At 40.3% G+C, this 26,037-nt stretch overlaps 1 protein-coding gene and 1 long non-coding RNA gene across 7 annotated transcripts in view; one reads left to right on the top strand and one right to left on the bottom strand.

The window, feature by feature from the left end:
• The window catches only part of LOC123570529 (uncharacterized), a 450,649-nt gene that overhangs the window by 8,185 nt on the left and 416,427 nt on the right, over positions 1 to 26,037 (bottom strand). For all 3 annotated transcript variants that reach the window (XR_010583772.2, XR_010583771.2, XR_012429118.1), the window contains one exon: positions 2,846 to 2,941. This is a non-coding gene — a long non-coding RNA (uncharacterized lncRNA). The remainder of the gene's footprint in view (positions 1 to 2,845; positions 2,942 to 26,037) is intronic.
• CDH11 (cadherin 11) overlaps positions 1 to 26,037 on the top strand; it is a 182,109-nt gene that overhangs the window by 90,275 nt on the left and 65,797 nt on the right. The window lies entirely within an intron of this gene.

Here is a 26,037-nt window from a genome sequence, read left to right as displayed (position 1 = left end):
CTGCTTATATTTTCTGCATCACCCCTTTTCTCTTTCCTGAGCAAGCTGTGTGTTTTCACAGTTCCAAAATCCTGTGGTTACCTGAACATAGGATCTTATTTCATGTCTTAAATATTTGCTCCTGCTGTTCCCTGTGCCTGGATTGCTGTTCCTCACCTTGAATGTTTGACTTATGTGCATACTACAAGACTAAATTCCTACCTACTGGCTTATCCACTAAGTCTTCCCCGACCAACTGCCTCATATCCTGGTTTATGTGACTCTGCTGACTTAGCCCCGTAAGTCCCCCATCAAAAAACTTTTCACATTTTATTTATGTTCACCTGTTTTCTGGGCTACCTCCCACCAAACCAACAACACCATTAGGCTATCAGTGACCTGAGGACCGTAACAACATTTGTTTGCTATTGCCTCTGCTTGATACACCACCGGACTCCTGCCCGTGTTCTAGGTATGTTTGGTGAATGCATTTCTATTATTTTTTGGTACATGTGAACAATTATCTATGAGTGCTGCATTCTGAAAAGACCTTGAAAGTGACCCACGAATCCAGTGTGGTACATGCTCCTCATATAAATTATCCTGACTCCGGGTCTTCGGTATTAGTTGTTTTCTGAGCACTGTATCAACTCAGAGGATGAAAGAGAACATTATTCCTAATTCCTCAATCAATTAGCACCATAGTTAATCCTTTCATCCTTAGGCCTTTTACATTGTAGGTCACCTGTCAATACTGAAGGGCCTGTTCTACCTTCTCCTGGGGAAATGAAAGATCCCTCCTTGGGTTTTACTGATCTCAGTTACATTGATGTTAAAACTTCTCAAACTAGCCAGGTATAGTGGCTCACGCCTCTAATTCCAGCACTTTGGGAGGCTGAAGAGGGCAGATCATCTGAGCTCAGGAGTTTGAGACCAGCCTGTGCAACATGGAGAAACTACTAAAAATACAAAAATTAGTCAGGCTCAGTGGCACCCTCCTGTAGTCCCAGATACTCAGGAGGCTGAGGCAGGAGAATCACTTGAGCCTTTGGATGCAGAGGTTGCAGTGAACTGAGATGGCCCCACTCCACTCCAGCCTTGAAGACAGAGGGAGATCCTGTGTAAAATAATTAATTAATTAATTAATTAATTCTCAAACTGCCCACAGTTTCCCAAGTGTGATCTCTTCTGCCCAACAATGTTGCTTTTGTGAGGACTACGCATGGGCACTCTGAGTTCACAGGAAGATAATTAAAACGAAAATGATTATAGAATTTGAACTAAAAATAACATGGTACCTGAAGATTGACTTGCAAAGTCCAGTTCATTGTTTTGACAGATGCATTTCAAGTAGAGTTGCCAGACAAAATATAGGAATTTGAGTTAAATTAGAATTTTAGATAAACAGCAAATGATTGTTTTAATATAAGTATGTCTCCCAAACTGTATGGGATATACTTATACTAAAAGCTATTGCTGTTTGTTTGAATCTAAATTTAATTGGGGGGTCCTGTAATTTGATTTTCTAAATCTGGCTCCCCTAGTGCCCACACAAGTTAATTTCTTGCACATTATGATATAAGATGCTTGATACTATAGATATGGTACAGTTTGTAACATTATCCAAGCTGCCTGAGTCCCAAACTTGTATCTATTCCTAAGGTCTTATGATCAGGATAAAATATTTTCTACTTCAACACAAAGTGCCTTTTGAAAATTTGTGGTGATTATTTCCAGAAATCTGTCCCATCCTAGCATTGCCAGAGTTGGTTTATCATGAGACATAACTCAAGAGAAATAAGCCATATTGAGATCATTTTTATCAAGGGTACTCGTGACATAGGCAATTTGACATGTCACAAGCCTGACTCCAGTGTCAGGTGAGTTCCCATTGAAGCCAGGTTCTCTCTTAAAAATGCTGTAAGTTTGTGTTGTGTAGGACATTGGAAAGGTAATAAAAGAAACTCTACTTCAAATAACCAAAGCCGCACAATAGAATAAGGACAAGCACTTTACTCTAATGCTATTCATTCAGCCAGTATAAACAACGTCCAATGTTCTCCCATAAAAACTTCCGTTCTCTATGCTCATTAAGGAACTGATTCAACATTCTTTAGCAAGTTATAAATGAAAGAACTGCCACTATTCTTCTGTAAACTGAATTTCTCCACCTCATCATGTTTTCTTGTTCCAGAGTTGCTTCACTGGGGGGAAATCATCACCTCTTTGTATCAAGATCTTTATTGTTCTTGGCAGAAAAAAAAATTTCATTTTATCTCTCTCATCTGTCTGCTTAAAGTTCAGTCTCAGAGCCAAGTTTTTAATTTGTAATTATTTGAAAGAGACTTTTCTTCTTTAAATACGTTAGACAAGACGTCTACGTAGTAGTTTTTTTTTTAGTGGCCCTGTGAACACTTCTTCTGGCTTTTGGTTTGGATACTGCTGGTGTTTCAGTTTGAGTTTTCTCTAAGTGACATCTCCATGCTCTCCTAATGTCAAAAAGCCAATATTCTGCTTACTTTATGGTAATAGTACTTTTTAATTAGGATCCTGTGGAATGCTTAAATCTTTTCTTCTCGGAAGATTTTTTAAAAAGTGTTTTTCTTCTTTAAAAAAAGTTTATTTTATTGTGGTTAGAATATTTAACATGAGATCTACCTTCTTGGTATAGTTTAAGTGTACAGTGCAGTATTATTTACTATAGGTGCAATGTTGTACAGCAGATCTCTAGAACATATCCATCTTGTTTAACTGAAAGTATGCCTACTCGTTCATAAATAAAGAACTCCCTATTTCCCCCTGCCCCTAGGCCTTGGCAACCACCCTTCCACCCTTTTGCTTTTATGAATTTGACTACTTTAAATACCTCTTGTAAATGGAATCATGCAGTACTCGTCTCTCTGTGACTGGTTCATTTCACTCGGCATAATGTCCTCCAGGTTCATCCATGTAGTGGAATATTCTGCAGGAAGATGTTAATGGTTACCCAAGCATGGAGGGTTGGGCATCTGTGGAAGGGGGTTGCGCAAGCTCATGAAATATTGAAAAGAAAGGTATTATGTATCAGTAGCAGGTTCAGTTTATTCTGTGTAGTGTAAAGTAGAATTTAGCAGCATCTTATAAGCACTCAACCATAGCACAGGCTGGGATATCTCAGCTGTGGAGTAAGGGAAGAGAGGGAAGATGAGGCATAGGTGTGTGTGCATGTATCTCTTACGTGTATGTGTGTTGGAGAGGAGAGGGAATGTATAGCTGGAACAACTCTAAGCTAGATCTGTTAATGTCCCAGGGTCCTTGATCTGTGTCAGTCCAAAGAATATTCATCTGGGGATGATGCATAAGTGCCACCAGGGATACATGGAAACAGGCAGTAGGCAGCAACGTTTACTCTCTCTTCTGCCCAGACAGGACCCAAGCAGGAGGTAAAAATGCCAAAGACAGGGGCAGACACCAGGAAGAAAAACCTGCTGTGCCTTAGGTGGAACTTCAAAGCCCCAAGCAATCAAACTGGGCATCTTAGCAGAGCAGCAGTCGGTCACGGTACGGCCCAGACAGTGGGTTTCCCAGGAAACAAGGCATAAATGTGTGATATGGAAAGCATCACCACAGAGGAGGGATGAGGCTGTTCTTTCCGTTTCTTCCTTTCAAAAATCTACACATATTCTTCATGATGTAGGTGTTTTCTTCCTTCTTTGTGAAGTGCCCTTGCAATCCTGAATATATCCTGACCTATTTTAATGTATAATTGTACTATTCATTTTAGTGAGCTGACTTGCTGTGGAGCTGTTATTTTCTCTATGTGTATATTTGTTAAAACAGGTGTCCTTCAAATGCAAGTCCCTTCCCCGTGGGTGCTGTGTGAGCTAGATTAGATTGCTAAGGTTTAAAACCTAAAGGCATACAAAAATCTCTAGGCATGGAAGAGATGGAGAATGAAAATTTAGACCTTGGGGTTGCTGAGAGTCCAAGCCAAAGTCATGGTTGTATTCAGAAGCAGGAACAGCCTCTGAACCAGAAGATCAAGCTATGTTTCTGTGGTTTCATGGGCAGCCACCCTGGAGATATAAGGGTAAGCCTTTCCATCATGGACATCTTACCAGAAAGGCACTAAGTCCTTGTTGCCCAAGTTTATGGTTTACAGTAACTCTGCTGTATTGTTACCTCTTCATCTGCTCCTTAGTTGATCAGGGCAGCTGTGGTTCAAAGGGACTTTCCTTTACAAAGTAATGCTGGAGAGCACTTACTTTCTGCCCAACCAATGGTGCATGAGTTGCACATTTAACCTGCTGGTAAATCTCTTTGGAAGAAGATGCAATTGGTCAATGATATGTAAGATCCCTGAGAGCAAAGGCCAACCCCATCTCTAGCTGCATATGCTTCTCCTAGGGAGGATATTCTTTGGGCCTGTGGAGACATCCAGCTGGGCTTTGTCACAATGGTGCTCTAAAAATGGAGCCAAGTTTTGCATTATTTGGTTTGTTTATGTGCTTTAATATAAAACAAGGTTAGTGTCACTTCTTTAACATTTGCTGTCCAGAACAGAATTGTTCCTCCTTTACGGTGTGAGTACTGAAGTGGCCGGTGGTGTGAGCACTGAAGTGGCTGGTGGTGTGAGCAGTAGCCAAGTAATGACTGCTCTTTCTATCAGGGAATGACTCTGGGCCTGGACTTAATGCTCTTGGGCGAAATACTGATAGAAACATGGCACTTGCCTCTACAACCACATAACTCCTCTTTCCACGGGCACCATAGCAATCCCTTTGACAATGATTAGCTTATGAGATCTTACAGAGCTATCTCCTGTTGAGCTGGCTCCATTTGTTAGAAGATATTTATCGTCTGGCTGCCTTCCTACAGTCCCCTGCAGGGCTTGCATTTTATTACTCATTAGCACCTTCTTTGGAGACTTAGGTAGGGAAGGATGTAGAACAAAATTTTGTTCTAATGTGGAAAACGTTATGGGAGAGAGGTTTGAAAATCATGATTCATTCATTCAGAGACTACTTGGCAGAGCTGGGCAGGTTGGAGAACGTCTGGGGAAAGATGGGAGATGTTCCTCTAAAGAGGTATGAAAGGAAACCCTGGTGTCTGAGGTGGAAATTGGAAGACCCTTAGGGAGATGCCTACTGTCTAAAAATTCCAGGAACCTTGGAGTTCCTTGAGGGCAAAAAAACATGTTTTACTAAATTCTTATCACTTAACTATTGAAGAAATCCTTGTCTCCAAAAACATTTCTTGAGTGGTGACTATGTGGAAAAAGAGCTAGCTGAATTCTGAGCATCTCCAGAAAGCAAAATTTGAAAGAATTATAGAAAAGTCTATTTTGGTTAAATGTCAAATGTAGAAGGGCAATAGCTCCCAAATGGGCCATATATAGCTTCAAATTCCAGTTTGGGCATTAGCTAGGCATATGAACTAAATACAGACCGAAGTGCTCCAAACCCTTATTTTTGTATCTGGGCAGTGGAGGCAATACCTACCTCATCAAGATGCTGCAGAAAAATTGTTTCTGAAAGTGTATGCAAAGCATGTAGCACAGTGTCTGTCACATAGTAGATACTCAATTTAAAAAGCTAATTAGTAGATGATAACTCAGTAAAAGGCATGCCCACCCATGTGCTGGTTTGTGGCAAGCAGAGGTTTAATGGAACGAATGATTTGACATGTTGAACTCCTGGAACTCATCTGACCAGAAGAACCCATGCCATCCACCCTGGAGCTTTGTTCACCCCATGATTGCTCCATTTTCACCCCATATCATGGATAATTGAGAGGCCCAGGAGTTTCTGCAGATGGATTTCTGGCCTGTATCCCCATTCATTTCCTTGCAGGGATCAGCTATTCCTCCTCTCCCTGCTACCTGCACCATCCTCTAGCCAAGGAGCTACAGCCGAGGTCAGTATACTCACGAATCAACACTACAGAATCCCATTTGGGTTCTGGGATAAACAAGGATGCCTATGTACCTGAAATGAACCTGCTGCAGGATCTGGCAGATTTTATATCCATATTAGAGAAAAAGAGTGAAATCACATCTCCTTTCTGTAATAATAACATAATTTAAATTTATCTGCAACCCACACTTCTAAAGGTTAAAAGCCAAAACTTTAAAAATCACACAGCCAGGTGCGGTGGCTCATGCCTGTAATCCCAGCACTTTGGGAGGCTAAGGTGGGTGGATCACAAGGTCAGGAGTTCAAGACCAGTCTGGCGAATATGGTGAAACCCCAACTCTATTAAAAATACAAAAATTAGCTGGGCGTGGTGATGGGCACCTTTAGTCCCAGCTACTCAGGAGGCTGAGGCAGGAGAATTGCTTGAACCTGGTAGGTGGAGCAGAGGTTGCAGTGAAACCAAGATCGCGCCATTGCACTCCAGCCTAGGCAACAGAGCAAGACTCAGTCTCATTTGAAAAAAAAAACAAAAAACAAAAAAAACCCTACCCAAATAAATGTAAGTTGCCACTGCTGTCAGCATTTCATCGTTCTTCTCCCCACCTGTGTAACCCAAATTATGCTTTTACAAAGGGCTTCCTGATTCATTATATCATTCGACCTTCCAATTAACTTAGGAATGAGGGAGGTCAGGCATCATTTGTTGCTTTTTTCATAAAAGGAAACAGAGACTCAGAGAGGGGAAGTAAGTGAGTTGTTAGTTGTCAGTGGCCTCACAGCCTCCCGAGCAGGGCCCTCCTCCTTGTACCACCAGATTATGAGCACTGAAGCAAGAATTCACTAACCTGCTGCTGGACTGAGACAGGGAGTCTGTTGGTTATCAAGATATCAGACATGGATTCCTTTTTTCTTTTTTTGTAATGCAGCAGAGCTGCTTTGCAAAGAGAAATTCTGTGGAATTCAGCTATCTTCTGTTTGCTATGGAGTGTGGGGCCAGTTGGTTCAGCTCTTCCCGGCATTGTGTTCCCTGATCCCTTGGTTTTCTGGCATATTCCAAAGATCACGTCTGGAGAGCCACTCATGTTACCCAGTCTTTCATTTCACAGACAGGAAAACTAGATTACTGGACATTACACAATGAGTTAGTGGCAGGTCTTTGAATGCCCAGCGCTAGATTCTTTGCACACCTTCATTCATTGAACAGATGTTTTATGCTTCAGATGAGGGTTTTTAGTACCTGAGACCAACAATGACTAATAGAACTTTTTGCAATGATTGAAATGGCCCTTGAGAATTTGAAACGAGATTAGTGGTTTGAAGAACTGCCTTTTAAATTTAATTTAAATTTTAAAAGCCACATGTGCCTAGTTGCTACCCTACTGGATAGTGTAGCTCTAAACCAGTGGTTATTTACTTTGGATGTACAATGGAATCACACAGATAACTTCAAAAATACTGATTCCTGGGTTTAAATTGTTTTAGAGTAAGGCCTGGGCAATGGAATTTTTAAGGTTTTCTGGTTAATTCTAATGTGCAGCTGAGTATGAGAGACAATTAGTCTAACTTTTGAAACTCCCTGAGGGCAGAAACCATGTCAGCCTTATATTCTGTTGACTCTTGTGACAGGGAGTTCAGTGAGGAGTTAGCTGTTGTCCAGAATCTCAGGGAACTTAATATATCCTGAGGACGTGGAAGATATAACCAGGGGTAAAGAACTGAGAAAGTGCCCTTATCAAATTTCACGAAAGGACAGTGTCATCCAAAGGAAAAGCAATGTTCACTTCCACCTGAGAGAGGAAAGAGCAGGGTGGTCTTCTTGCTGTAATGATTCTGTCAGAGGCATTGCAACCAGGGTGACTCTGCCTTGAATGGGACTGGGTAACCGGAGTCTGAAACCTGCTAGACTGCATCCCCAAGAGTTTAGGCATCATTAGTCCCAGGATGAGACAGGAGATCAGGTAGGACTCGTTTCACAAGATACAGTTCACAAAGACCCTGCCGATGAAGGAAGATGGAATAAAGAAGCTGGCCAAAACCCACCAAAACCAAGATGGCAATGAAAGCAAACTCTGGTCCTCTTCACTGCTCATTATTTGCTAATTGTAATGCATTCCAATGCTAAAAGACATTCCCACCAGTGCCATGACAGTTTACAAATGGCATAGCAATGTCCCAAAGCTACCATATATGGTCTAAAAAGGGATGGAACCCTCAGTTTTAGGAACTCCCCACCCCTTTAGTAGAAAACCTTTGTCTAGCATAAAATGAAGAAATAATATACGCATACTCAGTCAAGTAGCCCATGCCACTGTTCTGCCTATAGAGTAGCCACTCTTTTATCCGTTTACGTTCTTAATAAACTTGCTTTCACTTCACTCTGTGGACTTGCTCTTAAACTTCTTCCTACAAGAAGGCAAGAACCCATGTGGCTTCCTAGGCCGAACCTCAATTTTGGGATTCATCCTGTGACATCTTTTCTGGCCACCAATGAAGGGGCAATGTAGACCTCCCATCTGGACACCAAATTGAGACTCATGGGCACCATTTAGACCTGAATGTTGGGTGGATGAGTCTCCCTTTGTCCAGATTCAACTTGCTACTTTTATTTCCCTTTGATTTGGGCACATCTGTCCTTTCCTGTGTTCTTTATTTTGGACAGATGAGTAAGTGGCTTCGAGGCCTCTGGCTTGGTAGCCTGACGCAGTTTCCCGTTTTCTGGGTATCCTGGACAGGCAGAAGCACACCTGGCTGGCCACGTCCTTTATAACCCACGTTGTTGCCCCTTCTCTCAGGCTGTTTTTACTTTAGTTTCCAGTGACTGACCATTTTCCTTTTTTCTTTCAATGCCCAAATGCATGCTCATCCTTATTTCTTTGTCACATTTGTAATCTTTGCTTTGGCTCTTTGGGCGATTGTTTAAGGAAGGACATTTGGCTGTATGAGGTCCTCTGTGGCATTGACCCTGGGACACCAGAATCTCATTATTCTGTGGCTCCAATTGCGTTAGGTCTTATGCCTTTGGGGTTCACTGTTGGCTGCCCCCTGATGCTCTGGGATTTTCAGCATTTGTTGTGGGGACACTCACTGGCCAATACTTGGGTACTCTGTTTTTTCCAGCATTCGGTATTGTTGGCTGATTCCTAGCACCACCCGGGATGCTCAGAGGAGTTTGGAATTGGCATTCCCTCTAGGCTTATGGGTTAGAGGCCCACCCAAGGTGAAACTTGGCCTTACCTTTTCTTGTTCTGTCCTAAAGTTATCATTTTCTGTAACACCATTTTCTTTTCTTATTGTCACTTTAACACTTTGCTACAGAAGGTGGGAATTTGCAGGGGAAGATAATTGGGCTTTTGCTAGACTTAGAAAAACTTCTATTTAGTGGAGATCCTTGTTAGACATGAGTACATGTCTAGTACATGTAGTCACCATGAGTACATGGTGACTACTGAAGGACTCACTGCTATGGTATCTTTAAGCAATTGGGGCAAATTCAAATTAACAAAGTTTAGCCAAATGGACAAGTCCCAGTTTTGTCAGAGAGATAATTTGGATCCACCTATCTTTTATTAAAAAGTGAACTGTGTTACTATTTCATGGCTAGAGTTCCAAGTAAAAGCTATTGGACTAAGTTTTGGTTCCCTATCTTAAAACAAGTTTTTTTTTTTTTTTTTTTTTTAATTGGTTTTATTTCAGTAAGATTGCAAGAAATATTGGCTATCAATTCTAAAATATGTTTCCTTTTAAGGCTTCTCAGCTTTATATCTGCCTCTTTTCCTGGGAAAAGGTATATCCTTTGCAAGCTCAAAAATGTCTGCTCTAAACTCCTTCTGGGAAAAGCAATATGGTGCTTGCCTCATCCTGTAGCTTAGTGAGTAAAAGTTTTCTCTTTCCTGATGGAGGCCTGCATTCAATTTCTGGCTTAGAGAATGATTTTTTTTCCAGTTGTGGGACTTTTGCCATTTATTTAAACTTTTCACCTCCGTGGACATCTTCTGATTTCCTGACTTGAATTTTTTTTTTTTTTTTTTTTTTTTTCCTGAGCTACTTAAGGGGTGATTCTAGATCTCGTAAAAACCACTTGCCGTCTATTTGGAGACATCTCATGGGTCCATCATGGGTAAGCCATAACCTTAGTTAAGGCTTATTGGTTTTACTTGGGATAATACCTTTGCAGGAAAAAAAAAAAAAAACAAGTAGCTTAAAAGCCAGAGGTGTTGGCTGTTTGTCCCGCCTAGAGTATGGTATTAAGAGATCTAAAAGGACTTTTTTTTTTTTTTTTTTAAGAGCTCTATTGTTGAGAGTTAGCTTAATTAAACATGGATAACTAAGATATATATATATATTTAAATGGCTTTTATGTTTGTTTTTCTCTTCTTGAATCTTGTTTCTCTGAAATAAGGAAAACTTTTTTCTTCTCAGATGACTGAGTTGTTTTTTTCCCTTTTGTCTTCTTAACATTCTTGAGACCCATATGAGAGGATGTAAGGTAATTTCTAACACTCTGGAAGTCCTTGGGAAAAACAGAGGAGGTGCCACAGACCCCATTTTGGGAAAATACTGTTTTCCTTATGGAACTCCAAGAATTGAAAACGGATAGATCTTCCCAAAATCTAAGCCTCTGTTCTGTTTTCCATTCAGTTACCTGGTGTTTTTTACTTTTTTTTACAGGTATCAGAAATTACTTTGGATTATGAAAGAGCTTTGGTGTGTAATAACTATGTAGGGAATATACTTTTAGTGATGGCTAGTGGCAGTTATGGGGGAAGCACTCTGCTCTTTGCACTTTTGGATCAGAGAAGCATGCTCTTGGTCATCTAGAAGGTATAAAAATGTCCCCACCTCCCAGTGAGGGGTAAGACTCCTATGGGGGATGGGCTGATTCCATTTTTGGGGATCCAGGATTTGGTAAAAAAAAAAAAAAAAAAAAAAATGGAATTATTGATTTTTGGTGTTTTGCCTTCCCACTGTGCCTGCTTATTAGGCCCTAGAAATTGCATGCTTTCCTGTCCATGTTCCTGAAAGGGCTCCGGCTTGAAGCCAGTAATCCAATTAAGAAAAACCTAAAACCAGGCAAATGAAAAATTTTACAGCTACTAGATCTTCTGTCTATTTATATTTGTTGTGTGTGTTATTTATAGAAAATAGGGCTAATTGACTTAAAGAAAAATAAGCAGTTAAATACTTTATTGGAAAAAATGGACATTTTAATACCTTTCAGTTCACTTGACTTTAGTAATTTCGAGGAAATAAAGACAGTTTTAAAGATTATTGGGGCTGGGCATGGTGACTCACACCTGTAATCCCAGCACTTTAGGATGCCAAGGTGGGCAGATCACTTGAGGTTGGGAGTTCAAGTCCAGCCTGGCCAACATGGTGAAACCCCATATCTATTAAAAATACAAAAAATTAGCTGGGTGTGGTTGTGTGCTCTTGTAATCCCAGCTACTTGGGAGGCTGAGGCAGGAGAATTGCTTGAACCCAGGGGCAGAGGTTGCAATGAGCTGAGATCATGCCACTGCACTTCAGCCTGGGCAACAAAGTGAAACTCCGTCTTAAAAAAAAAAGTTTTTGGTAAAATAAAAATGTCTTCAAAATTTATACATTTATACATTTGGTCTAAATTAGACAAGTCAGATACTATGTTTACTAAACTACATAAACTGCTTTGTTGTCTTTTGATAATTGCTCAGCTTACCTGCTTTGGAGCAATTAGATTCTGTGTGAGGCCTACTGATGGACATATGTTGTTAGCCACGTCCCCAGCTTTGCTGGAAAGAGTCATACCTTATTTGCACTTCTATCTGGTGTTCTAGGCTCTGCACCTGGTACATAATTAACATAACATACTGGGTTTTTCACCAAAATAAAAGTTGCTAATAATTAACATTGTAACATATATAATTGAAACTACTGAAGGAAGAGTTTTACATGCAAGGTGTATAAAGAAAGTATAATGTGTTTTTGATAAAAGATTATAATAAGGCATGGAAAACTTTTTTTTCCCTAGTTTAGAAGGTTAAAGAATTGTTTTAAGTGAGATAGGCTAAAGCTGAAGGCTTGAGCAAGTTGTGGAAGGTTCATGAAAAATAAACCTTATAAAGGTTAAAAACCAACCTAGTAAATAATTCTGTGTGTGAGCAAGTTGAATACAATTAAAAGGGTATTATTCAGTATTTCAGTAAATTAAATATTGAAATAAAAGCACACTGATGCAAAATCTTGGTCCATGTGTCAGAATAATGGGGCTTTTTAGAACACTAATATGCTCCTTAATAGAAAATAATAAAGCATTGTAAAAGGTCTGTGGAAATTGTACCTATGGTCAAACAAATTAAACACGAATAAATGTGTTTATAATATTATATTTAAAATTAGCTTTAGTGTTAATAATGCACTAATGCAAAAGTGAAATTTGGCTTTCTCTCTTGAACAAGATTTTCATGTAATATTAAAAGATAATGAAAGACTTACATTTGTCTTTTGAATAAACAATGGGAAAAGAAAGGAGAGAAAGACAAATTGTTTGGAAAATTAAGTCTCCACTTTATCAATGAGTAAGTTATTGCATTTTTGAAATTTTGAGTTACTGTTTTAGATAAATAAATGACTTATGGAGACCTGGAATTCTGTCTTAAATTATCATATGTTTCACACCTTTGATATTTGACAAACTTGCCAAAATCAAATTGTAAATTGTTTTCTTATCTTATTAATCTTTTTAAGTCTCCTAAAGTCCAAAATGATGTATTTTCGTTACTTGGTATATTAAAATCATACAGGAAACATTGTCAAATATAAAAAATGGTGTTTGGCTTTCTTTGGGTTTTATTTGTATAAATGTGTTATCAGTATGTGTTTCCAAATTATGTGAAACTCCCATAATTTTGACATGAATTCGTGTACATGAACAGTAATACCCATAAACTGTTATGTTAAATTGTTGTGTACCTCAGAGGTAACTGGATTTCCTTGTCCATTGCATCTTGGACTGCTCCTGCTCTAGGACTTTTTGTCCTCCACAGACAATGGTGTATTGCTTTCATCCTCTTCAAAAGATAGTTTATATTCAGATATAGGATTTTGATGAGTACTTTTAAATGCAGGTCTCTGATAAGTTGGGAAAGTGTACCATTAAAATAGAGAAGAAACATACTTCCAAGGCACTCTTGGAAAACTGTGTTCATAAATATTGAGCAAAACAGGAATTAATTGCATAGACTGAACTAATAAAAGACTGAAGTAATCTTTTTATGACTTTTTGCTGAAAACATTGCTGATCTTTTCTATTTTTTATTTGAGTCAATAAAATCTTTTTCTTTTGAGTTATTTATAGCTTCTAGCAATTGAGAAAAGTATACTACTGTGAGCAAAATTTGGAGCACATATCTTTCTCTCTCCCCTATTTCTCCAGAATTTGGAAACTATGTGAGTATTCTTATCTTATGGCAATATAGTTATTTCCATAAGTACAGTGAGAGTCTGTTTTTTTTTTTTTGTAACTAGACAAAATTGAAGAAACTCTGTTTTTCCAAGGCTTTGACTTGAATGATGTGGTTTCATATTCAAACAGACTACTTTAAGGAATCAAAGTTGACTTATAGAACTGATAAAAGCCACTCGGGAAAATTGGTCTCATACCTTGTCTATGGAGTCCCTGCACAGGGTTCCTAACCTGTGGAAAGTAAAGATTGTCACTTTCTGACAGGCCCAGAAGCCCCAAGTTATCTTGGGTTCTTGAGTGAAGAGGGATTCACCAAACTCATTCAAGTACTTGCAGGCACAGATAAATTCATGACTGAGCTTAAGGCTTTGAAAAGTCTAATCTAAGATTCCTTACTGAACAAAGTTCCATCAAAGCCAATTTTAAAAATGGACCTATATGGCAAATAATTATTCTTGCTGCACTTTATAGAGAATCAGGCCAAGTATAGTAAGGCTAACCAATCAGTTCTACCATGATTTGTTTTTAGTAAAAATGGGGACCAGAGAGAAAAATTGTTTCAAAAACTATGGTACATCTGTAATTAGGTTCTGGTCTGGCCTGTTGTTCTGGAGTTTTTTTCTGCAATTTAGACTGAGTCTGCTTATATCTGTGAACCAACTAGTGATCTCTGGCTGCTGATCAGAAGAAACAAGAGGAATGGGTAACATACAGATCTAGTTCTGGACACATACTGGAATCAACTGACTACTCCATATTAACTTAGTTCTAACAACTGTCCAGTTCATGGAAAGCCTTTTTATTTAGTTTACTTGGGATCATTTTATTTTGCTTTACTGTTGTGGAAAATATTTCTGTTGTCCTCTTTGTGTAGGAATACAGGATACACTTATTCAACATTTTCTTATATTGAACACTTATTAATCTTTCAGATTTCCATTTTCTCACAAGATTCAGTTATGAGTGTCCCTCACCATACTGACACTGACTGAGCTACTCTCTACCTTGAATAAAAGAGACACTAATAGTTAGGCAGAAATATCAGTGGTTCTATTCAGCCTGAAGAAGTTAAGAAAGATGGATCTTCATCACTCTACAACCCCTAGGATGAAGCATTTCCTTGCAAAAAGGAGGGCGGAAATATGTCAGAAGCATTCAAACCAGAGTGACTCCATCTTGAATAGGGGCTAGGTAAAATGAGAATAAGATATGGCAGGCTGCATTGCCAGGAGGTTAGGCATTGTTCACTACAGGATCAGATAGGAGGTCAGCAGGACTGATTTCACAAGATACAGATCACAAAACCCTACTGATAGAGGGAGATGCAGTAAAGAAGCTGGCCAAAGTCCACCAAAACCAAGATGGCAGTGAACGAGACCTCTGATCGTCCTCATCGTTCATTATTTGCTAATTATAATGCATTCCTCTCCTTAAAGACACTCCCAGCAGTGCCATGACGGTTTACAAATGCCATGGGAACATCTGGAGGCTACCCTATATGGTCTATAAAGGGGAATAACCCTCAGTTCTGAGAACTCCTTAGCCCTTTCCTGGAAAACTCATGAATAATACCCCCTTTGTTTAGCATGTAATCAAGAAATAACCATTTATATACTTAGTCAAGCAGCCCATGCTGCTACTCTGTCTATGGAGTAGCCACTATTTGATTCATTTACTTCTTAATAAACTTACTTTCACTTTACTCGCTGGGATTGCTCTTGAATTCCTTCCTGTGTGAACCAAGAACCCATGCGGCCTCCCAGGGGAACCCCATTTTTGGGTTTTGCCCTGTGAAAATTCTGGTAATGATTTATAAATAAAACATTCTTTTTCCAGAAATGCATTTGGAACAATAGCTGTTTCTGTCAGGCAAGTCAAAATTCACGTCTGTAATTCACAATAGGATTACCCAGAATTATGGAAAATCTAATTAAGTGAACCATATTATCTGAGACCCACAAAAGACACTTAATGTAGCCTTTGAAAGTCCTGCCTGTCTAAGAGGTGTTCCGCATATGCTTCAGAAAATACTCTGCGTTTGTACTAAGCACTTGACTAGTTTGCTGTATCCCATTACTTTTCTTTTATCCTTAACTTAAAAAAAATCCCATTACTTTTGATAAATGACACTAATACACCTGAAAAGAAAGAAATAGGCTTCAAAGATTGGATTATTTGAAGCAACGATGAGATCATTATGAGGCTATTGTTGATGTCTGCTTTCTTAAAATGAAGGGGGTTGGGAACACTCTGTGGTATATATAGAGATACAAAAAAGCCATTTAAAAATGTGGCAGAGTTTAGTCTAATCTCAGTGTGATGGAGCGGTTTGGTGAGGTATATTAGAAAGAAGTCCTTCAGAACAGCCCACCCACACGCTGGTGAAAGTCAAGTTTCTGATCAGCGGAAGCCGCTTGACTTTCTGCATTCCTCCTTCCTGTTCAGTGGCATCCATCCACATACTCTGATTGAGCTGGATGGATACGTGGGGGCCCTGGTGGATTATGGGCACAGGATGGGTTTCTCAGAATTCTAAAGGCTCTTGGCAGTGGTAATTTAAGGCACTCTCTTCTCTGGCTTTAGCAACTATTTCAAAAGACCACATCAAGCCCTTTTCTGTTATTAAGGCCACCTTGGGACAATTCCTCCTCTCATTGTTTATACCTTGCAAAACAGACTATGGAGAGTGGTTCTCTGCAGGACATTCGATTCCAGGGAGAATATGCAGATTGTTATTCTTAGTTCAGTTCTCCACTGCAAATCTTTAAAGAGCTCTCTCAGGTCATTACTTATGAATGCTTTATTTTTCCTCTTTCTAGAATCTGGGCTGGTTGTTTCCATAGAAATAGTTTAAAAGGAGGGGACTGTTGTTAAATCAGGTTTTGGGAAGAGAGGGCAAGGTAGATGCTATAAAAATTATCTTTTTCCTCTTGATGCTTCCCCTGCTCTCTCTGCTTTTTCTCTATAAAGTGAAGAGTTGAGATTCTGGTTTTTTTTTCACTCTTTATTTTATTTTGAATAAGTTCATTATCATCATTGTATCTCAGTTTTCCCATTGGTCTATTGAAATAAAGGACTAATAGCTCAAAGTCTCTAGAGTGTCATTCAACTCCGAGATTCTAGAATTTAATAATGCAGTAAAATCTCCACACTTGAAAAGAAACGGTAGAATTGATAATACCTACTCTTGCAAGAACATTGGTACCTAATTCTACTCTGAACTTTTCCCCTGCACATCTTTCCGCTGGTTTCTGAAAGCTTTAAATGTTTTAGGCCAGGTGCGGTTGCTCACTGTTGTAATCCCAGTACTCTGGGAGGCTGAGGCAGGTGGATCACCTGAGGTTGAGAGTTCGAGACCAGCCTGGCCAACATGGAGAAACCCCATCTCTACTTAAAAAAAAAAAAAAAATGAGCCAGGCGTGGTGGCGCATGCCTGTAATCCCAGCTACTCACAGGTGGAGGTTGTGGTGAGCTGAGATTTGTCATTGCACTCCAGCCTGGCCAAAAAGAGCAAAACTCCATCAAAAAAGAAGGAGAGAGAGAGAGAGAGAAGGAAGGAAGGAAGGAAGGAAGGAAGGAAGGAAGGAAGGAAGGAAGGAAGGAAGGAAGGAGGGAGGGAGGAATAGAGGGAGGGAGGGAAGGAAGGAAGAAGGAAAGGAAGGAAGGAAGGAGGGAGGGAGGGAGGGAGGGAGGGAAGGAAGATGGAAAGGAAGGAAGGAAGGAAGGAAGGAAGGAAGGAAGGAAGGAAGGAAGGAAGGAAGGAGAGAGGCCAGGTGAGGTGGCTCACGACTGTAATCCTAGCACTTTGGGAGGCCGAGGTAGGTGGATCACGAGGTCAAGAGATCGAGACCATCCTGGCTAACACGGTGAAACCCCGTCTCTACTAAAAATACAAAAAACTAGCCGGGCGAGGTGGCGGGCGCCTGTAGTCCCAGCTACTCGGGAAGCTGAGGCAGGGGAATGGCATGAACCCGGGAGGCGGAGCTTACAGTGAGGCGAGATCGCGCCACTGCACTCTAGCCTGGGCGACAGACCTAGACTCCCTCTCAAAAAAGAAGGAAGGAAGGAAGGGAGGGAGGGAGGGAAGGAACGAAGGAAGGAAAGAAAGAAAAGAAAGAAAGAAAATGTTTTTAACTAAATGCTGTTTATTCCTCAAACAGCCCTTCTCCTCTTGAGGCCAGGAACAGCACCACTGTCTTCTCACTCTCCTCTCACTGCTGCCTCATTCTCTAACCTCAATCTTCTCGGTTCCTAAAACCATCTACATCTGCACGGTTTCAAGAGTAGCCCCTTTTTCTCAACCCAAGCCTTATTTTTTCTGGTTCAGAACCATATTACCTCTCACCTGAACTATTGCAATGCCTCCAGAAAGTCTTCCTTGACTACATGCCCTCCTCTCTCAAGAAACTTGAAGAATCCCCTGTGCCTGTGCTGCCTAGATGGTAGCCAGTAGCCCCATGTGGCCAGTAAGCTCTTGCAATGTGGCTAGTCCCAACAGAGAGTTCCTTTAAATATAAAATGTACATTAGGTTTTGAAGGCTTAGGAGAAAAGAATATAAAACATTTTGAGAATGTATATATTGATTCCATGTTAAAATGATACAATTTGGGGCATACTGGGTTAAATAAAATACATTGTAAAAATTAAGTTCACTGATTTTTTGAACTTTTTAAAAATATGGCTTCTAGAAAATTTAAAATTACACGTGACTGACATTATGTTTCCATTAAACAACACTGGTCTACTTTATCTCATCTCGTCATATATACCTATTATTGCATTTAGCAATCTCTATTGTAATATTGGTTTCTTGTTTCTCCTTAATAGACAGTGGACTCCTAGAGTCCCTTCATGAGGCTTATTCTTTATTGGATTAGTGCATGGTATCCAGGGGTTACAATATGTATTTATGCATTCTTGTTGACTAAACAAAACTCTTAACTCATCTTCTTAATCACCTGCTGTGGACCAGGCCATGTTCTGTGTTACAGCAGTAAGCAGCAAAGAAAAGGTCCCTGCCTTCATAGACTTTACATTTTGTGAATGATTACCATATGACAGGTACTGTACAAAGTACACGCAATGCCTCTTTTTCTCTTGGCAGTCCCCCTGTGAGACTGGTCCTAGAGTTCTCCCCCTCCCCCTTTTTTTGTGAGATGGAGTCTTGCTCTGTCACCCAGGCTGAAATGCAGTAGTGCGATCTTGACTCACTGCAACCTCTGCCTCCTGGGTTCAAGCAATTCTTCTGCCTCAGCCTCCCAAGTAACTGGGATTACAGGTTCACGCCACCATGCCAGACTAATTTTTGTATTTCTTAAGTAGAGATTGGGTTTCGCCATGTTGGCCAGTCTGGTCTCGAACTCCTGACCTTGTGATCTCAGCCTTCCAAAGTGCTGGAATTACAGGCATGAGCCACTGCGCCCTGCTGGGTTTTTCCCATTTTTAACAGGGCATTGTGGAGACTTGTAGAGGCTGATTTCCACCTCTAGTATAGTGAGTTGTAAGTCTTGAGCTCTAACCTTCCAACTCCTTCTGACTCCTGAGCCCATCCTCTTAACTGTTTTGTAAGAGCTGCCACTCCTCACCTCCATTTCTCCTGCACACCTGTGACAGCTTGGCTCCCTTCAACCCCATGACTAGAAATTCTGAATGGATTCCCATTGTTCATCCAGTTAAGTCCTGATTCCTAATACTGGAATTTAAGGACCTGTCACAATAGCAGGGCCTCTGCATTGTCTAGCCTCAGAAGGCATGATTGCTGTGATCATGCCTAGGTTGATCACATGTGATCATGCCTAGGTTGATCACATGTGATCATGCCTAGGCTGATCACATGTGATCATGATCAGGCTCTAGGTCACTGGGGCCTCAAGTTGTATACAAAGCAGCCCTGCCAGCTGGGACCTAGACCTTCAAAATGAGATGAAAACTTCCATCTAGGCAAAGTCACTTATTCTCAGCACAGACTCACAAGCCCCTGCAGATATGCATGGGAGACCTTTTCGGGCTATTTCCAACCTCCTGTTTTGTAGAAGGAGATTGTTAACCCACAGGGAAAAGTATTTTTTCTAAGTTTGCACTGTGGTTCAATGGCAGAACCCAGGCTAGATCACTAGCATCTTGGCTTTGGTCTAGAATTATTTTTCTTGTCTCAGTCTTCTTAGAAATTCAGAGAAGAAGGCATTGTCTGTATCTGAACAAGTGATTCATGCAGCTACATTATTTTGGTCTTGACTAGCAGAATCACCAAACTTTTTTCCTGTTGATTATGGTAGTTTACTATGTTTGCTGTTTTGACGACAAAAGAAATCACTCAAGTGAGTTTACATACAGGAAGCTTGTTGTCATTCAAGGGCATTACAAGTGATCTCAGAAATTCAGGAACAGATCAGTAGCGTGGGCTCCATGAAGACAGCTGCTGAGGGAGTCCTTAAATTGCCAAGATCTTCAGATGCCATGTGTTCTGCTATTTACATGACTCAGAGACAGAGGTCACGTTTGTTTCTCTTTAATTTGTAACTGGTTTGCTGTAAGCCTTGATTTCATTGAAACATTGGTCATGAGATGTCTATTTGGTAGTTACTCCATTTCTCAAGTTCCTTGTAACCTTCCTATTTTAGTTCCCTCACTGACTGCAGAAGGTTCTTGTTTTCTTTCAGTGAAGTTCCCAAAGAAATCTGATTCACCCATCTTATCGTTTTGAACTAGGCTGAAACAATCAATGGTTGGTTTATGATTTACTTGTCATTGAACTCGGTGTGGTTTAATGAGCCATGGCCCAAAGTGGGAATGGAAGCTCCAGGCATTGGAAGTGGTGGACATGGGAGTTTACTTGCAAGAGGTTCGAGTAGGCAAGTATTGCAGTACAGGACCGATACTTTACAAATTTATCTGCAGAAGTGTAGTCAGGGATTCCTTTGTGCTCTTGTACATAGTCCTATCTGTACTGAACACATCATATCATCATTCATCTGCTTAGACAACAGTCTCAGTATTGTTTGAGAACAGTCTACATACTGGAGGTACATTGATGCCTGTGTATCCTCAGAGTTCAACCTAGGCCTAGAACCATTGAAAAGTTATTGCCAAGTGAAGGAACAGACAAATAAAAAAAGCTTGATGCATATTTACTGCTTGGAGACAAAAGGAGGTTTACATATAGGCCTTTGATACCACAAATGACATGATATTATGTTAAGCATCTGTTTATCATCACCGCTTTGCTCTAATCTTCCCTCAGGTATCTTAGCTCATACAAAAGAACAAATGAAAATAAAATCTGTTTCTCTTTCCACACATTCATAGTTAGAGATGACACTGCAGACAGAGTTATTTCCTGTATGTGTTGATATATGATATATATTATTCATCTTAATGATCAACATTTGAAAATATTACACCAAGAAAAAGACTGTCTTAAGGACAGACTAGAGTACAAATAATAAGTTCTTCATTGCACATATTGTACTTAATCATGTTATCATTTGAAGATGATTTAGTTACTTAAATAGATAAATTATCACTGAATGACTATACAAGTTTTAGGTCTGGGGTGTTATATTGGATTCCTATAATATTTTGTGGCCATGAGACCCTAAGAATATAAAATCTGATTGTATTTACTTAAAAAATTAGTGGAAGTCACATCTAGCAAACATTATGTTATATAGCAAATAAAATTTTTGGAGCTGAGATGACCCTTGGAGGTGGTCATGCAATCTTCTTATATTGAAGATTGGGAACCTGGGTTTTCAGACATTCATAGCCAGGTAAAATAGTCCAAAGTCAAGCTTGGCTTCTGCAGTCCTGTAAACTTGCATTTGAATTACAACGTTGTCAGTGATTCGGGGTGTACTTGGGTTGGTTACATAAGGACACTGAGACTCACTTTCCTCCTAGATAAAGTCTGAGTGATATATATATATCTCAAATATATATATCTCACACACACACACACACATATATATATCACATATTATATATATGCAGTTGTGGTGAAAATGAAATAAAATAATGTATACCAAGCCCTGAGCACACTGTCCAGCACTAGAAAAATCAAGCACCTGACAAAGGATAGTATCTATTTTTATGACAATATAATGTAAATCACGAGTGTTGGAACCAGGATTTGAACCCAGCTTTGCCTGACACAGGTAGTGAATGATCTTTCCACTTTCAAAGCAGAACTTCTGTCATTCTCTCTCTCTCCAGAAGCAGAGACTCAGATCTCCACTGAAGCAGTTTGAAAATTTCCACTCACCTTTGCAGAGAGCTGGGGTGTTTGATAAGGGGCCTTATTTGCTGCCTACTTTAACATTTGAATTTGGTATTAGAAATTGGAGCAGCATATGCCATAACCTTTTTACAGTCTCTGCTGTGTATTTTGCACCTGAGAAGAAGTGATTACCCCAAGCTTATGCCTTGCTCCAAGTCTAGAAATCAGGGGAGAAGAATTACTGGGAAGTGTGACTCAATAATTCTTGTAATACTTCTTCTCCCCTATTCTCTGTGATTTCTACAGACGTGGCATAATTCCTGTGATTTGATTTGAAATGAGAGACCAGCTCAGTGCTGAGTGATGAGATCTGAACGGGGAATAAAATATGCTTGAATTAATTTGCATAATAGAATTGGATTGGTTACAAAGCTGTGTTTGTTGAAAGGGATACCAGAGCCCCTGAGCTCACCAACAAGGGGACTTTGCAGATACAGAATGGGGTTTTGAGCTCTGGTGTGGGCCTTGGTAATATTCTTAATGTAATAATAACCTGTCTCTAACTGTAAATTAGCTACCTGGAAATGAAAAAACAGGTCAGCCCATCTGATCCTTCCAGCTCTGTGGGGAGAGGACAGCTGAAAAACCAAATCTGCTTGCTTTCTGCTAAGCGCTTTCGTCTTGCATTCTCCACCCAATAACAATTTCCAGCAGGAGTCCAAATATACTTAAACACCCGTATATGTCATTTTCTTTTACGGAGACAAAAGCAGGCACAGCAAGAGAGTTTTATGCTCAAGGCGCGGTAGCTTATGACGGGCTATCTGCTCTCAAGATAGAGGGGTGAGCCTTCCCTTTCGAGCTGGTGGCTTTGCACATCTATTTTCCTGTCATGTTATTACTGCTGTGACTTTCAACAACATTTATTTTTCCCTCCAAGCAATATGCTCCCATCATAAAATAAAGTCCTCCTATATGTTTTAGTAGAATCCCAATGCTTAGGCATCCTGGCGTACTGCTAAAAAGTGTTTTAATGGATTGTTTAAGAACTACCTTGGGGGTCTTCATTAAAACCAATTAGAACATTGATATATTTCCCTAATTATTACCAACATCAAGGTCTCCTTAGGAGGGCAGCCTCCTATTAATTTTCATGGGAGATTCCTACTAAGTCCCTACTACTGAATACATCAATCAGTTCTCTCAATTCTAGAAACATTTCATAAAATGGAACAAAACAAAAAACAAAAACCACTCTGAATACACCTTTTCTAACGTACACATTTAGAAATTCTGAAACAGGTATTTAAAATAAAAACCAAAGATCAAATTTTGTGTCATATGTTGTTTAAGGACCTGGTTATACTACGTTATTGATGGTTATTGATGGACTGATGTAATTACCTCTTGTTCATCTTCACTTTGGTTATTGATATAAAATGCTTTTTCTTTCTTTTTGGTTTGGATAATTTTTTTTTATTACAGTCTACTTATCCATGATACCAAAATTTAGATTATCATCATTTTAAGGCTATTGTGTCTATTTGTATTAGCGTGCCTAAATTTGAACTGCAGCGTTCTCTTAGGTAAAATTGTAGAGGGTAGTAATACAAGTCCTTGAACCAAACATTCAGAGTTCAATACCAGCTCCTTCACTTGCTGGCTCTGTAACCTTGAACAAATTCCTTAATTTTGATGCGCTTCAGACTACTTGCCTGTAAAATGGGAATAGCAATAATGCTACTTTTTAGGGTTTTTATGATTTGATGACTCAACTCATGGAAAACATGTCCAAGAATGTTAGGCGGATAACACCTGGCAAATTTTAACTATAATTAGTATTTTCATTCTAGTCCTGTTATTAGTATACGCTGAGCTCCAATGGTAATTTACTTCCCACATTTAGCTGGCTTCCAGGTTACTGCTTTTTATCACAACATCCATATAATTTCCTTATGAACTTCAAACTCAAACAAATGACAAGAGTTGTGGTTGTTCACTGGTTAAGAACATGGATTCTGGGGGCGGAGCAAGATGGCCGAATAGGAACAGCTCCAGTCTCCAACTCCCAGCGCCAGCGACACAGAAGACCCGTGATTTCTGCATTTTCGACTGAGGTACTGGGTTCATCTCACTAGGGAGTGCCGGACAATCGGTGCTGGTCAGCTGCTGCAGCCCGACCAGCAAGAGCTGAAGCAGGGCGAGGCATCGCCTCATCTGGGAAGCGCAAGGGGGAAGGGAATCCCTTTTCCTAGCCAGGGGAACTGAGACATACAACACCTGGAAAATCGGGTAACTCCCACCCCAATACTGCGCTTTAAGGAAACGGGCACACCAGGAGATCATATCCCACACCTGGCCGGGAGGGTCCCACAACAACGGAGCCTCCCTCATTGCTAGCACAGCAGTCTGTGATCTACCAGCAAGGAAGCAGCGAGGCTGGGGGAGGGGCGCCCGCCATTGCTGAGGCTTAAGTAGGTAAACAAAGCCGCTGGGAAGCTCGAACTGGGTGGAGCTCACAGCAGCTCAAGGAAACCTGCCTGTCTCTGTAGACTCCACCTCTGGGGACAGGGCACAGTAAACAATAACAAACGCAGCAGAAACCTCTGCAGATGCAAACGACTCTGTCTGACAGCTTTGAAGAGAGCAGTGGATCTCCCGACACGGAGGTTGAGATCTGAGAAGGGACAGACTGCCTGCTCAAGTGGGTCCCTGACCCCTGAGTAGCCTAACTGGGAGACATCCCCCACTAGGGGCAGTCTGACACCCCACACCTCACAGGGTGGAGTACCCCACTGAGAGGAAGCCTTCAAAGCAAGAATCAGACAGGTACACTCGCTGTTCAGCAATATTCTATTTTCTGCAGCCTCTGCTGCTGACACCCAGGCAAACAGGGTCTGGAGTGGACCTCAAGCAATCTCCAACAGACCTACAGCTGAGGCTCCTGACTGTTAGAAGGAAAACTATCAAACAGGAAGGACACCTACACCAAAACCCCATCAGTACGTCACCATCATCAAAGACCAGAGGCAGATAAAACCACAAAGATGGGGACAAAGCAGGGCAGAAAAGCTGGAAATTCAAAAAATAAGAGCACATCTCCCCCAGCAAAGGAGCGCAGCTCATCATCAGCGATGGATCAAAGTTGGACGGAGAATGACTTTGACGAGATGAGAGAAGAAGGCTTCAGTCCATCAAACTTCTCAGAGCTAAAGGAGGAATTACGTACCCAGCGCAAAGAAACTAATTGAAAAAAAAGTGGAAGAATTGATGGCTAGAGTAATTAATGCAGAGAAGGTCATAAACGAAATGAAAGAGATGAAAACCATGACACGAGAAATACATGACAAATGCACAAGCTTCAGTAACCGACTCGATCAACTGGAAGAAAGAGTATCTGCGATTGAGGATCAAATGAATGAAATGAAGCGAGAAGAGAAACCAAAAGAACAAAGAAGAAAAAGAAATGAACAAAGCCTGCAAGAAGTATGGGATTATGTAAAAAGACCAAATCTACGTCTGATTGGGGTGCCTGAAAGTGAGGGGGAAAATGGAACCAAGTTGGAAAACACTCTGCAGGATATCATCCAGGAGAACCTCCCCAACCTAGTAGGGCAGGCCAACATTCAAATCCAGGAAATACAGAGAACGCCACAAAGATACTCCTCGAGAAGAGCAACTCCAAGACACATAATTGCCAGATTCACCAAAGTTGAAATGAAGGAAAAAATCTTAAGGGCAGCCAGAGAGAAAGGTCGGGTTACCCACAAAGGGAAGCCCATCAGACTAACAGCAGATCTCTCGGCAGAAACTCTCCAAGCCAGAAGAGAGTGGGGGCCATATTCAACATTCTTAAAGAAAAGAATTTTCAACCTAGAATTTCATATCCAGCCAAACTAAGTTTCATAAGTGAAGGAGAAATAAAATCCTTTACAGATAAGCAAATGCTTAGAGATTTTGTCACCACTAGGCCTGCCTTACAAGAGACCCTGAAGGAAGCACTAAACATGGAAAGGAACAACTGGTACCAGCCATTGCAAAAACATGCCAAAATGTAAAGACCATCGAGGCTAGGAAGAAACTGCATCAACTAACGAGCAAAATAACCAGTTAATATCATAATAGCAGGATCAAGTTCACACATAACAATATTAACCTTAAATGTAAATGGACTAAATGCTCCAATTAAAAGACACAGACTGGCAAACTGGATAAAGAGTCAAGACCCATCAGTCTGCTGTATTCAGGAGACCCATCTCACATGCAGAGACATACATAGGCTCAAAATAAAGGGATGGAGGAAGATTTACCAAGCAAATGGAGAACAAAAAAAAGCAGGGGTTGCAATACTAGTCTCTGATAAAACAGACTTTAAACCATCAAAGATCAAAAGAGACAAAGAAGGCCATTACATAATGGTAAAGGGATCAATTCAACAGGAAGAGCTAACTATCCTAAATATATATGCACCCAATACAGGAGCACCCAGATTCATAAAGCAAGTCCT

The sequence above is a fragment of the Macaca fascicularis genome, chromosome 20 (assembly GCF_037993035.2).
Source record: "Macaca fascicularis isolate 582-1 chromosome 20, T2T-MFA8v1.1".
NCBI classification, from domain to species: Eukaryota; Metazoa; Chordata; class Mammalia; order Primates; family Cercopithecidae; genus Macaca; species Macaca fascicularis.
Note: the sequence above shows the minus strand (reverse complement) of the source record. Positions and strands in the feature narration are given on the sequence as shown.